The sequence below is a fragment of the Scyliorhinus torazame genome, chromosome 19 (genome assembly GCF_047496885.1).
Source record: "Scyliorhinus torazame isolate Kashiwa2021f chromosome 19, sScyTor2.1, whole genome shotgun sequence".
NCBI lineage: Eukaryota > Metazoa > Chordata > Chondrichthyes > Carcharhiniformes > Scyliorhinidae > Scyliorhinus > Scyliorhinus torazame.
Window position 1 is genome coordinate 3,875,188 of NC_092725.1, and position 13,621 is coordinate 3,888,808.

The 13,621-nt window shown below is 48.6% G+C and overlaps 1 protein-coding gene across 2 annotated transcripts in view; it reads right to left on the minus strand.

Annotated features, from left to right (window-relative positions):
• The window catches only part of LOC140395850 (sesquipedalian-1-like), an 11,094-nt gene extending 5,683 nt beyond the window's left edge, over positions 1 to 5,411 (minus strand). The window contains exon 1 of one of the 2 annotated variants that reach the window (XM_072483941.1): positions 5,308 to 5,411. The gene's annotated coding sequence lies outside the window, so the exon portion shown is untranslated. Of the gene's footprint in view, positions 1 to 2,868; positions 3,566 to 5,307 lie in introns of those variants that run through there. The other variant, XM_072483940.1, reaches the window with a different exon arrangement.
• Positions 5,412 to 13,621: the final 8,210 nt, after the last annotated feature.

The following is a 13,621-nucleotide window of genomic DNA, read 5'->3' on the forward strand; positions in this document are numbered from 1 at the left end:
CGACAGAGAGAGCGAGAGACCGAGAGAGAGAGAGAGACAGAGTGAGAGAGACCGACAGAGAGGGAGAGAGAGACCGACAGAGAGAGAGGACCGACAGAGAGAGAGAGAGACCGACAGAGACAGAGAGAGAGAGAGAGGGGCCGACAGAGAGAGAGAGGGACCGACAGAGAGAGAGAGAGAGAGAGAGAGACCGACAGAGCGAGAGAGAGAGACCAACAGAGCGAGAGAGAGAGACCGACAGAGAGAGAGAGGGACCGACAGAGAGAGAGAGAGACCGACAGAGTGAGAGAGAGAGACAGAGAGTGAGAGAGACCGACAGAGAGGGAGAGAGAGACCGAGAGAGAGACCGACAGAGAGAGAGAGAGAGGAGAGAGAGAGACCGACAGAGACAGAGAGAGAGAGAGATGGACCGACAGAGAGAGAGAGAGAGAGAGAGGGACCGACAGAGAGAGAGAGAGAGAGACCGACAGAGAGAGAGAGAGACCGACAGAGAGAGAGAGAGGGACCGACAGAGAGAGAGAGAGACCGACAGAGAGAGAGAGACCGAGAGAGAGAGAGAGAGACCGACAGAGAGAGAGGGAGGAAGAGAGATAGAGACCGACAGAGAGAGAGAGAGAGAGAGAGAGAGACCGACAGAGAGAGAGGGAGGGAGAGAGAGAGAGACCGACAGAGAGCGAGAGAGAGACCGACAGAGAGAAAGAGAGAGAGAGAGAGAGACCGACAGAGAGAGAGGGAGGGAGAGAGAGAGAGACCGACAGAGAGAGAGAGAGTCAGAGAGAGACCGACAGAGAGAGAGACCGACAGAGAGAGAGAGAGAGAGGGACCGACAGAGAGAGAGGGAGGGAGAGAGAGAGAGACCGAGAGAGAGAGGGAGAGAGAGAGGGACCGACAGAGAGAGAGAGACCGACAGAGAGAGAGATAGAGAGAGACCGACAGAGAGAGAGAGAGTGAGAGGGACCGACAGAGACGGAGAGAGAGACCGAGAGAGAGAGAGAGAGACCGACAGAGAGAGAGAGAGGGAGAGAGAGAGAGACCGACACAGAGAGAGACCGACAGAGAGAGAGTGAGAGAGAGACCGACAGAGAGAGAGAGAGACCGACAGAGAGAGAGAGAGAGAGAGGGACACCGACAGAGAGAGAGAGAGAGACCGACAGAGAGAGAGAGAGAGACCGACAGAGAGAGAGAGAGAGAGAGAGGGACCGACAGAGAGAGAGAGAGACCGACAGAGAGAGAGAGAGGGAGGCCAACAGAGAGGGAGAGAGAGACCGAGAGAGAGAGAGAGACCGACAGAGAGAGAGAGAGGGAGAGAGTGAGAGACCGACAGAGAGGGAGAGAGAGACCGACAGAGAGAGAGAGAGTGAGAGGGACCGACAGAGACGGAGAGAGAGACCGAGAGAGAGAGAGAGAGACCGACAGAGAGAGAGAGAGGGAGAGAGAGAGAGACCGACAGAGAGAGAGACCGACAGAGAGAGAGTGAGAGAGAGACCGACAGAGAGAGAGAGAGACCGACAGAGAGAGAGAGAGAGAGGGACACCGACAGAGAGAGAGAGAGAGACCGACAGAGAGAGAGAGAGAGACCGACAGAGAGAGAGAGAGAGAGGGACCGACAGAGAGAGAGAGAGACCGACAGAGAGAGAGAGAGGGAGGCCAACAGAGAGGGAGAGAGAGACCGAGAGAGAGAGAGAGACCGACAGAGAGAGAGAGAGGGAGAGAGTGAGAGACCGACAGAGAGGGAGAGAGAGACCGACAGAGAGAGAGTGAGAGACCGACAGAGAGAGAGAGAGACCGACAGAGAGGGAGAGAGAGACCGACAGAGAGAGAGTCAGAGAGAGACCGACAGAGAGAGAGAGAGACCGACAGAGAGAGAGTGAGAGAGAGAGAGACCGACAGAGAGAGAGAGAGCCCGACAGAGAGAGAGAGAGAGGGACACCGACAGAGAGAGAGAGAGAGACCGACAGAGAGAGAGAGAGACCGACAGAGAGAGAGGGACCGACAGAGAGAGAGAGAGACCGACAGAGAGATAGAGGGAGACCGACAGAGAGGGAGAGAGAGACCGAGAGAGAGAGAGTCAGAGAGAGACCGACAGAGAGAGAGACCGACAGAGAGAGAGAGAGAGAGACCGACAGAGAGAGAGAGAGAGACCGAGAGCGAGGGAGAGAGAGACCGAGAGAGAGCGATAGAGAGAGACCGAGAGAGAGAGAGAGAGAGAGAGGGACCGACAGAGAGAGAGACACCGACAGAGAGGGAGAGAGACACCGAGAGAGAGAGAGAGAGAGACCGACAGAGAGAGAGAGAGACCGAGAGAGAGAGTGAGAGAGAGACCGAGAGAGAGTGAGAGAGACAGAGAGAGAGAGAGAGGAGACAGAGAGAGAGATGGAGAGAGAGATGGAAGAGTGAGAGAGACAGAGAGAGAGTGAGAGAGACAGAGAGAGAAAGAGACAGAAAGAGACAGAGAGAGAAATACAGAGAGAGTAAGGCAGAGTGGGAGATGGAGAGAGAGTGAGACAGAGAGGGAGGGAGACAGTCAGAGGGAGAGAGTCAGAGAGAAAGGGAGAGGGACAGAGAGAGACAGAAGGTTGTTATAATATGCACGCATGCACATCATGAGGTAAAGACAGACAGTGATAGACACCCAGGTTAACCAATCAACACAGGACAGAACAGAACCAATTACTAGACAGAACACAAGAGGGGGGTTTCCCAGTATAAAACACAGGAGGCATCAGCACTCCGCCTCTTTCCACTGGTGGCAACTGTAGTGACAGTCAGGGTGTATATATCAGTTAGCACCTTCTACATGTGGCTCAGAGCTAGTCTGGTCTAGTTAGTGAGAGTTAGTACACTTAGATTAGTAGAGTGTCAACCCACAGCAGGCTGTGTGCCTTGTTGTAGAAGTTCAATCAATCCCATTGAACCAACGCCTACGTTTGGTGTCGGCTTTGCAGTCTAACTGCATCTAGTTGCAGTCTGTGTTACCCCAGGGTGAATAACACGACAAAGGTGAGATACAGAAGGAGAGAGACAGAGGGAGAGAGACAGAGCAAGAGCGAGATAGAGACAGAGGGTGAGAGACAGAGAAAGACAGAGAGAGAGGCACTGGGAGAGAGAAACAGAGAGAAAGGGACAGAGAGAGAGTCAGAGGGAGAGAGTCGGAGGGCAGAGACAGGAAGAGAGAGCATGAGAAGGGGGAGAGAGCCAGATGGAGAACAAGAGAGATAGAGAGAGGGATACAGGGAGAGAGAGAGGCATAGAGAGGGAGGCAGAGAGACAGAGGGACAGAGAGACACAGGGAGGGTGACAAGAAAGTGATGGAGGGAACGACGGAGGGAGAGAGACAGAGCGGGAGACGGAGAGGGAGAGACAATAAATGGATGGAGAAAGGGAATGAGAAAGATGGGGAAAGAATAATAGAGACAGAGGGAGGGAAGGAGGGAGGGACAGTGACAGTGCGAGGGAGAGAAGAGAGTCGGTGAGAAATAGAGGGTAGGGGAGTGAGAATGGAATCAAGTGGGGAGAGAGGGGGAAGAGGGAGAGAAAGAGAGAGGGCAACAGAGATAGAGCTGGCGAGAGAGATTGTGAGAGAGTGAGTGAGAGAGAGTGTGAAAGAGAGGGTGGGAGAGAGAGGGAGAAAGAGGGGGGGACAGAGAGGGGGAGAAAGAGAGAGGGCAAGAGAGATAGAGATGGCGAGAGAGAGATGGTGAGCGAGAGGGTGAGTGAGAGAGGGGGTGAAAGAAAGAGAGAGAGAGAGGGAGAAAGAGAGGGGGAAAGAGAGGGGTAGAAAAAGAGAGTGGGAGAACTCCAAGTGAGGTGGACAAAGAAAAGGGGAAAGAGAGACCGAGAGAGAGAGAGAGACCGACAGAGAGAGAGAGAGGGAGAGAGAGAGAGACCGACAGAGGGAGAGAGAGAATGGGGAGAGGGAGAGATGGTGGCACAGAGGGGAAGAGAGAGGGGGAGAGAGAGTGGGGAGAGAGAAAAGTGGAATAGAGAGGCAGAAAGAGAAAATGGTGAAAGAAAGGTGGGAGGGAGAGGGGGAGAGAAAAAGGGGGAGGGGAGAGAGATGGGGAGAGAAATTGAAAGAGTGAGGGGGTGAGAGAGGCAGATAGAGAAGGGGAGAGAGCGAGAGAGAGGGAAGGAGAGAGGGGGAGAGAGGGGTTGAGAGAGAGGGGAGGGAGAGCAAGGGAGAGGAGAGGGGGAGAGAGAGAGGAGAGAGAGAGGGAGAGACGGGGCTAAAGAGAGAGAGGGGAGAGAGAGGAGAAAGTGATAAAGAGCAAATTGAGAGGGGGAGAGAGAGAAAACAGAGTGGGGATGGGCAGAGAGAGGTGGAAATTAATTAATTTCAGTGATTACAATAATTAATTACAGCAATTAAGTATGATCATCTCCCCTCCTCACCCTCATATCATTGCTTTGTCTCTTCCTCTCTCTGACACACTTTCTGCCTCTCTCTCTCTATTTCTCTTTCTGTCTGTCACTCTCTCTTTCTGTCTGTCTCTTCCACCCAATCTCTCTCTCTCTCTCTCTCTGTCCCACTCTTCCCTCTGTGTCTCTTTTTAAAAATAAATTTAGAGTACCCAATTCATTTTTTCCAATTAAGGGGCAATTTAGAGTGGTCAATCGACCGAGCCTGCACATTGTGGAGGCGAAACCCACGCAGACACGGGGAGAATGTGCAAACTCCACACAGACAGTGACCCGGGGCCGGGATCGAACCCGGGACCTCGACGCAGTGAGGCAGCAGTGCTAACCCACTGCACCACCGTGCTGCCCTCCCTCTCTGTGTCTCTATCTATGTCACTCTAACTGTCCCTCTCCCTCTCTCATTCCTGCCTCTCTTTCTGACTTCCTCTATCTGTCTCTCTCTCTCTCTCTCTGTCTCTCTGTATGTCCCTCTGTCTGTCTCTCTCTCTCTCTGTCTCTCTCTCTCTCTCTGTCTCTCTCTTTCTGTCTCTCTCTCTGTCATTCTCCTTTACTCCATTTCTCTCCCACTGTCACTCTCCCTCTGTGTGTGAGTCTCTCTGTCTCCCTCTCTGTCTGTGCTTCTCTCTCTCTCTCTCTCCCTGTCTCTCTCTCTCTCTCTCTGTCTCTCTCTGTCTGTCTCTCTCTGTCTCTCTCTCTCTCTCTGTCTGTCTCTCTCTCTCTCTGTCTCTCTCCCTCTGTTTCTCTCTCCCTCTTTCTCTCACACTCTCTCTCTCTCTCTCTGTTCCTCTCTCTCTGTTCCTCTCTCTCTGTCAATGTCTCTCTGTTTCTCTCTGTCTCTCTCTCTCTACTCCAATCCCCCTCTCTCCCTCCTCCTCTCTCTGTTCTCACCTCTCTGTCCGCTTTCTCACTCACTCCGGATCCATTTGACAGCCGATTCTCCAATGCGGAAGTTTAAACAATAATCTTATCTGCTCCCCTGAGAACCCGATTTGGCCGAGTTTCCGCGACGCGAGGTCCTAGAGACCAAATCCCAAATGTATTAATACAGAGCGGTGGAGGATGTTATAGTGTGAGACAGCGTGTTATAGAGTGAGACAGCGTGTTATAGAGTGAGACAGAGTGTTAGAGAGTGAGACAGCGTGTTATAGAGCGGGACAGAGTGTTATAGTGTGAGACAGAGTGTTCTCGAGTGAGACAGAGTGTTATAGAGTGAGACAGAGTGTTATAGAGTGAGACAGCGTGTTATAGAGTGAGACAGAGTGTTATAGAGTGAGACAGCGTGTTATAGAGTGAGACAGCGTGTTATAGAGCGAGACAGCGTGTTATAGAGTGAGACAGAGTGTTAGAGAGTGAGACAGCGTGTTATAGAGTGAGACAGCGTGTTAGAGAGCGGGACAGAGTGTTATAGAGTGAGACAGCGTGTTATAGAGTGAGACAGCGTGTTATAGAGTGAGACAGCGTGTTAGAGAGCGGGACAGAGTGTTCTCGAGTGAGACAGCGTGTTATAGAGCGGGACAGTGTGTTATAGAGTGAGACAGAGTGAGACAGAGTGTTAGAGAGTGAGACAGCGTGTTATAGCGTGAGACAGAGTGTTATAGCGTGAGACAGAGTGTTATAGAGTGAGACAGCGTGTTATAGCGTGAGACAGAGTGTTAGAGAGTGAGACAGAGTGTTATAGAGTGAGACAGAGTGTTAGAGCGTGAGACAGAGTGTTAGAGAGTGAGACAGAGTGTTATAGAGTGAGACAGAGTGTTAGAGCGGTGTTAGAGCGTGAGACAGAGTGTTATAGAGTGAGACAGAGTGTTATAGAGTGAGACAGAGTGTTATAGAGTGAGACAGCGTGTTATAGTGTGAGACAGCGTGTTATAGTGTGAGACAGCGTGTTATAGAGCGAGACAGAGTGTTAGAGCGTGAGACAGAGTGTTAGAGCGTGAGACAGAGTGTTAGAGAGTGAGACAGAGTGTTAGAGAGTGAGACAGAGTGTTATAGAGTGAGACAGAGTGTTATAGAGTGAGACATGGTGTTAGAGCGTGAGACAGAGTGTTAGAGAGTGAGACAGAGTGTTATAGCGTGAGACAGAGTGTTATAGAGTGAGACAGAGTGTTATAGCGTGAGACAGAGTGTTATAGAGTGAGACAGAGTGTTATAGAGTGAGACAGAGTGTTAGAGAGTGAGACAGAGTGTTATAGCGTGAGACAGAGTGTTAGAGAGTGAGACAGAGTGTTATAGCGTGAGACAGTGTTAGAGAGTGAGACAGAGTGTTAGAGAGTGAGACAGAGTGTTATAGAGTGAGACAGCGTGTTATAGAGTGAGACAGCGTGTTATAGAGTGAGACAGAGTGTTAGAGAGTGAGACAGCGTGTTATAGAGTGAGACAGAGTGTTATAGAGTGAGACAGAGTGTTATAGAGTGAGACAGCGTGTTATAGAGTGAGACAGAGTGTTAGAGAGTGAGACAGCGTATTATAGTGTGAGACAGCGTGTTATAGAGTGAGACAGAGTGAGACAGAGTGTTAGAGAGTGAGACAGCGTGTTATAGCGTGAGACAGAGTGTTATAGAGTGAGACAGAGTGTTATAGAGTGAGACAGCGTGTTATAGAGTGAGACAGCGTGTTATAGAGTGAGACAGAGTGAGACAGAGTGTTAGAGAGTGAGACAGCGTGTTATAGCGTGAGACAGAGTGTTATAGAGTGAGACAGAGTGTTATAGAGTGAGACAGCGTGTTATAGAGCGGGACAGAGTGTTATAGAGTGAGACAGCGTGTTATAGAGTGAGACAGCGTGTTATAGAGTGAGACAGAGTGAGACAGAGTGTTAGAGAGTGAGACAGCGTGTTATAGCGTGAGACAGAGTGTTATAGAGTGAGACAGAGTGTTATAGAGTGAGACAGAGTGTTATAGAGTGAGACAGAGTGTTAGAGCGTGAGACAGAGTGTTAGAGAGTGAGACAGAGTGTTATAGAGTGAGACAGAGTGTTAGAGCGTGAGACAGAGTGTTAGAGAGTGAGACAGAGTGTTATAGAGTGAGACAGAGTGTTAGAGAGTGAGACAGAGTGTTATAGAGTGAGACAGAGTGTTATAGAGTGAGACAGAGTGTTAGAGAGTGAGACAGAGTGTTAGAGAGTGAGACAGAGTGTTATAGCGTGAGACAGAGTGTTAGAGAGTGAGACAGAGTGTTAGAGAGTGAGACAGAGTGTTAGAGCGTGAGACAGAGTGTTAGAGAGTGAGACAGAGTGTTATAGCGTGAGACAGAGTGTTATAGCGTGAGACAGAGTGTTAGAGAGTGAGACAGAGTGTTAGAGAGTGAGACAGTGTTAGAGAGTGAGACAGCGTGTTATAGCGTGAGACAGAGTGTTAGAGCGTGAGACAGAGTGTTAGAGAGTGAGACAGCGTGTTATAGCGTGAGACAGAGTGTTATAGCGTGAGACAGAGTGTTATAGAGTGAGACAGCGTGTTATAGAGTGAGACAGAGTGAGACAGAGTGTTAGAGAGTGAGACAGCGTGTTATAGCGTGAGACAGAGTGTTATAGAGTGAGACAGAGTGTTATAGAGTGAGACAGAGTGTCAGAGCGTGAGACAGAGTGTTAGAGAGTGAGACAGAGTGTTATAGCGTGAGACAGAGTGTTAGAGAGTGAGACAGAGTGTTAGAGAGTGAGACAGCGTGTTATAGCGTGAGACAGAGTGTTAGAGCGTGAGACAGAGTGTTAGAGAGTGAGACAGCGTGTTATAGCGTGAGACAGAGTGTTAGAGCGTGAGACAGAGTGTTAGAGAGTGAGACAGCGTGTTATAACGTGAGACAGAGTGTTAGAGCGTGAGACAGTGAGACAGAGTGTTAGAGCGTGAGACAGCGTGTTATAGCGTGAGACAGCGTGTTAGAGAGTGAGACAGCGTGTTATAGAGTGAGACAGCGTGTTTATAGAGTGAGACAGAGTGTTATAGAGTGAGACAGAGTGTTATAGAGTGAGACAGAGTGTTAGAGCGTGAGACAGAGTGTTAGAGAGTGAGACAGCGTGTTATAGCGTGAGACAGCGTGTTATAGAGTGAGACAGAGTGTTATAGAGTGAGACAGAGTGTTAGAGCGTGAGACAGAGTGTTATAGAGTGAGACAGCGTGTCATAGCGTGAGACAGCGTGTTATAGAGTGAGACAGCGTGTTAGAGAGTGAGACAGCGTGTTATAGCGTGAGGCAGAGTGTTATAGCGTGAGACAGAGTGTTATAGTGTGAGACAGCGTGTTATAGTGTGAGACAGCGTGTTATAGAGTGAGACAGAGTGTTAGAGAGTGAGACAGAGTGTTAGAGAGTGAGACAGAGTGTTAGAGAGTGAGACAGAGTGTTATAGAGTGAGACAGAGTGTTAGAGAGTGAGACAGAGTGTTCTAGAGTGAGACAGAGTGTTAGAGAGCGGGACAGAGTGTTAGAGAGTGAGACAGAGTGTTATAGAGTGAGACAGCGTGTTATAGAGTGAGACAGAGTGTTATAGTGTGAGACAGCGTGTTATAGAGTGAGACAGCGTGTTATAGAGTGAGACAGAGTGTTAGAGAGTGAGACAGCGTGTCATAGCGTGAGACAGAGTGTTAGAGCGTGAGACAGAGTGTTATAGAGTGAGACAGAGTGTTAGAGAGTGAGACAGCGTGTTATAGCGTGAGACAGCGTGTTATAGAGTGAGACAGAGTGTTAGAGCGTGAGACAGAGTGTTAGAGAGTGAGGCAGCGTGTTATAGAGTGAGACAGCGTGTTATAGAGTGAGACAGAGTGTTATAGAGTGAGACAGTGTGTTAGAGAGTGAGACAGAGTGTTATAGAGTGAGACAGCGTGTTATAGAGTGAGACAGCGTGTTATAGAGTGAGACAGCGTGTTATAGAGTGAGACAGCGTGTTAGAGAGCGAGACAGAGTGTTAGAGAGTGAGACAGAGTGTTCTAGAGTGAGACAGAGTGTTAGAGAGCGGGACAGAGTGTTAGAGAGTGAGACAGAGTGTTAGAGAGTGAGACAGCGTGTTATAGTGTGAGACAGAGTGTTAGAGAGTGAGACAGTGTGTTATAGAGTGAGACAGCGTGTTATAGAGTGAGACAGCGTGTTATAGAGTGAGACAGAGTGTTATAGAGTGAGACAGAGTGTTATAGAGCGAGACAGAGTGTTAGAGAGCGAGACAGAGTGTTAGAGAGTGAGACAGAGTGTTCTAGAGTGAGACAGAGTGTTAGAGAGCGGGACAGAGTGTTAGAGAGTGAGACAGAGTGTTATAGAGTGAGTCAGCGTGTTATAGAGTGAGACAGAGTGTTATAGTGTGAGACAGCGTGTTATAGAGTGAGACAGCGTGTTATAGAGTGAGACAGAGTGTTAGAGCGTGAGACAGAGTGTTATAGAGTGAGACAGCGTGTTATAGAGTGAGGCAGCGTGTTATAGAGAGAGACAGCGTGTTATAGCGTGAGACAGAGTGTTAGAGAGTGAGACAGCGTGTTATAGCGTGAGACAGAGTGTTATAGAGTGAGACAGAGTGTTAGAGAGTGAGACAGAGTGTTATAGAGTGAGACAGCGTGTTATAGAGTGAGACAGCGTGTCATAGCGTGAGACAGAGTGTTATAGAGTGAGACAGAGTGTTATAGAGTGAGACAGAGTGTTAGAGAGTGAGACAGCGTGTTATAGCGTGAGACAGCGTGTTATAGCGTGAGACAGCGTGTTATAGCGTGAGACAGCGTGTTATAGAGAGAGACAGCGTGTTATAGCGTGAGACAGAGTGTTAGAGAGTGAGACAGAGTGTTATAGAGTGAGACAGAGTGTTATAGAGTGAGACAGAGTGTTAGAGAGTGAGACAGCGTGTTATAGCGTGAGACAGCGTGTTATAGCGTGAGACAGCGTGTTATAGAGAGAGACAGCGTGTTATAGCGTGAGACAGAGTGTTAGAGAGTGAGACAGAGTGTTAGAGAGTGAGACAGCGTGTTATAGAGTGAGACAGAGTGTTATAGCGTGAGACAGAGTGTTATAGAGTGAGACAGAGTGTTAGAGAGCGGGACAGAGTGTTAGAGAGCGAGACAGAGTGTTATAGAGTGAGACAGCGTGTTAGAGAGTGAGACAGAGTGTTATAGAGTGAGACAGAGTGTTAGAGAGCGGGACAGAGTGTTAGAGAGTGAGACAGAGTGTTATAGAGTGAGACAGCGTGTTATAGAGTGAGACAGCGTGTTATAGCGTGAGACAGCGTGTTAGAGCGTGAGACAGCGTGTTATAGAGTGAGACAGCGTGTTATACAGTGAGACAGCGTGTTTTCGCGTGAGACAGCGTGTTATAGAGAGAGACAGCGTGTTATAGAGAGAGACAGCGTGTTATAGCGTTAGACAGAGTGAGACAGCGTGTTATAGAGCGAGACAGAGTGTTAGAGAGTGAGACAGTGTTATAGAGTGAGACAGAGTGTTAGAGAGTGTGACAGAGTGTTAGAGAGTGAGACAGAGTGTTATAGCGTGAGACAGCATGTTATAGAACATAGAACATAGAACAATACAGCGCAGTACAGGCCCTTCGGCCCACGATGTTGCACCGAAACAAAAGCCATCTAACCTACACTATACCATTATCATCCATATGTTTATCCAATAAACTTTTAAATGCCCTCAATGTTGGCGAGTTCACTACTGTAGCAGGAAGGGCATTCCACGGTCTCACTACTCTTTGCGTAAAGAACCTACCCCTGACCTCTGTCCTATATCTATTACCCCTCAGTTTAAGGCTATGTCCCCTCGTGCTAGCCATTTCCATCCGCGGGAGAAGGCTCTCACTGTCCACCCTATCTATCCCTCTGATCATTTTGTATGCCTCTATTAAGTCTCCTCTTAACCTTCTTCTCTCTAACGAAAACAACCTCAAGTCCATCAGCCTTTCGTCATAAGATTTTCCCTCCATACCAGGCAACATCCTGGTAAATCTCCTCTGCACCCGTTCCAAAGCCTCCACGTCCTTCCTATAATGCGGTGACCAGAACTGTACGCAATACTCCAAATGCGGCCGTACCAGAGTTCTGTACAGCTGCAACATGACCTCCTGACTCCGGAACTCAATCCCTCTACCAATAAAGGCCAACACTCCATAGGCCTTCTTCACCACCCTATCAACCTGGGTGGCAACTTTCAGGGATCTATGTACATGGACACCTAGATCCCTCTGCTCATCCACACTTTCAAGAACTTTTCCATTAGCCAAATATTCCACATTCCTGTTTTTCCTTCCAAAGTGAATCACCTCACACTTCTCTACATTAAACTCCATTTGCCACCTCTCAGCCCAGCACTGCAGCTTATCTATATCCCTCTGTAACCTGCTACTTCCTTCCACACTATCGACAACACCACCGACTTTAGTGTCGTCTGCAAATTTACTCACCCACCCTTCTGCGCCTTCCTCTAGGTCATTGATAAAAATGACAAACAGCAACGGCCCCAGAACAGATCCTTGTGGTACTCCACTTGTGACAGAACTCCATTCTGAACATTTCCCATCAACCACCACCCTCTGTCTTCTTTCAGCTAGCCAATTTCTGATCCACATCTCTAAATCACCCTCAATCCCCAGCCTCCGTATTTTCTGCAATAGCCTACCGTGGGGAACCTTATCAAACGCTTTGCTGAAATCCATATACACCACATCAACTGCTCTACCCTCGTCTACCTGTTCAGTCACCTTCTCAAAGAACTCGATAAGGTTTGTGAGGCATGACCTACCCTTCACAAAGCCATGCTGACTATCCCTGATCATATTATTCCTATCTAGATGATTATAAATCTTGTCTCTTATAATCCCCTCCAAGACTTTACCCACTACAGACGTGAGGCTCACCGGTCTATAGTTGCCGGGGTTGTCTCTGCTCCCCTTTTTGAACAAAGGGACCACATTTACTATCCTCCAGTCCTCTGGCACTATTCCTGTATCCAATGATGACATAAAAATCAAAGCCGATGGTCCAGTAATCTCTTCCCTGGCCTCCCAGAGAATCCTAGGATAAATCCCATCAGGTCCCGGGGACTTATCTATTTTCAGCCTGTCCAGAATTGCCAACACCTCTTCCCTACGTACCTCAATGCCATCTAATCTATTTACCTGGAGCTCAGCATTCTCCTCCACAACATTATCTTTTTCCTGAGTGAATACTGACGAAAAATATTCATTTAGTATCTCGCCTATCTCTTCAGACTCTACACACAACTTCCCATCCCTGTCCTTGACTGGTCCTACTCTTACCCTAGTCATTCGCTTATTCCTGACATACCTATAGAAAGCTTTTGGGTTTTCCTTGATCCTTCCTGCCAAATACTTCTCATGTCCCCTCCTTGCTCGTCTTAGCTCTCTCTTTAGATCCTTCCTCGCTACCTTCTAACTATCCATCGCCCCAACTGAAACTTCACACCTCATCTTCACATAGGCCTCCTTCTTCTTCTTAACAAGAGATTCCACTTCTTTGGTAAACCACGGTTCCCTCGCTCGGCACCTTCCTCCCTGCCTGACCGGTACATACTTATCAAGAACACGCAGTAGCTGATCCTTGAACAAGCTCCACTTATCCAGTGTGTCCAAAACTTGCAGCCTACTTCTCCACCTTATCCCCCCCAAGTCACGTCTAATGGCATCATAATTTCCCTTCCCCCAGCTATAACTCTTGCCCTGCGGTGTATACTTATCCCTTTCCATCCTTAACGTAAACGTCACCGAATTGTGGTCACTGTCCCCAAAGTGCTCACCTACCTCCAAATCCAACACCTGGCCTGGTCCATTACCCAAAACCAAATCCAATGTGGCCTCGCCTCTTGTTGGCCTGTCAACAAACTGTGTCAGGAAACCCTCCTGCACACACTGTACAAAAAACGACCCATCTAATGTACTCGAACTATATCTTTTCCAGTCAATATTTGGAAAGTTAAAGTCTCCCATAATAACTACCCTATTACTTTCGCTCTTATCCAGGATCATCCTCGCCATCCTTATAGTGTTATAGTGTGAGACAGCGTGTTATAGCGTGAGACAGCGTGTTATAGCGTGAGACAGAGTGTTAGAGAGCGAGACAGCGTGTTATCGAGTGAGACAGCGTGTTATAGAGTGAGGCAGAGTGTTAGAGAGTGTGACAGAGTGTTAGAGAGTGAGACAGAGTGTTATAGCGTGAGACAGCGTGTTATAGAGTGAGACAGCGTGTTATAGCGTGAGACAGCGTGTTAGAGAGTGAGACAGAGTGTTA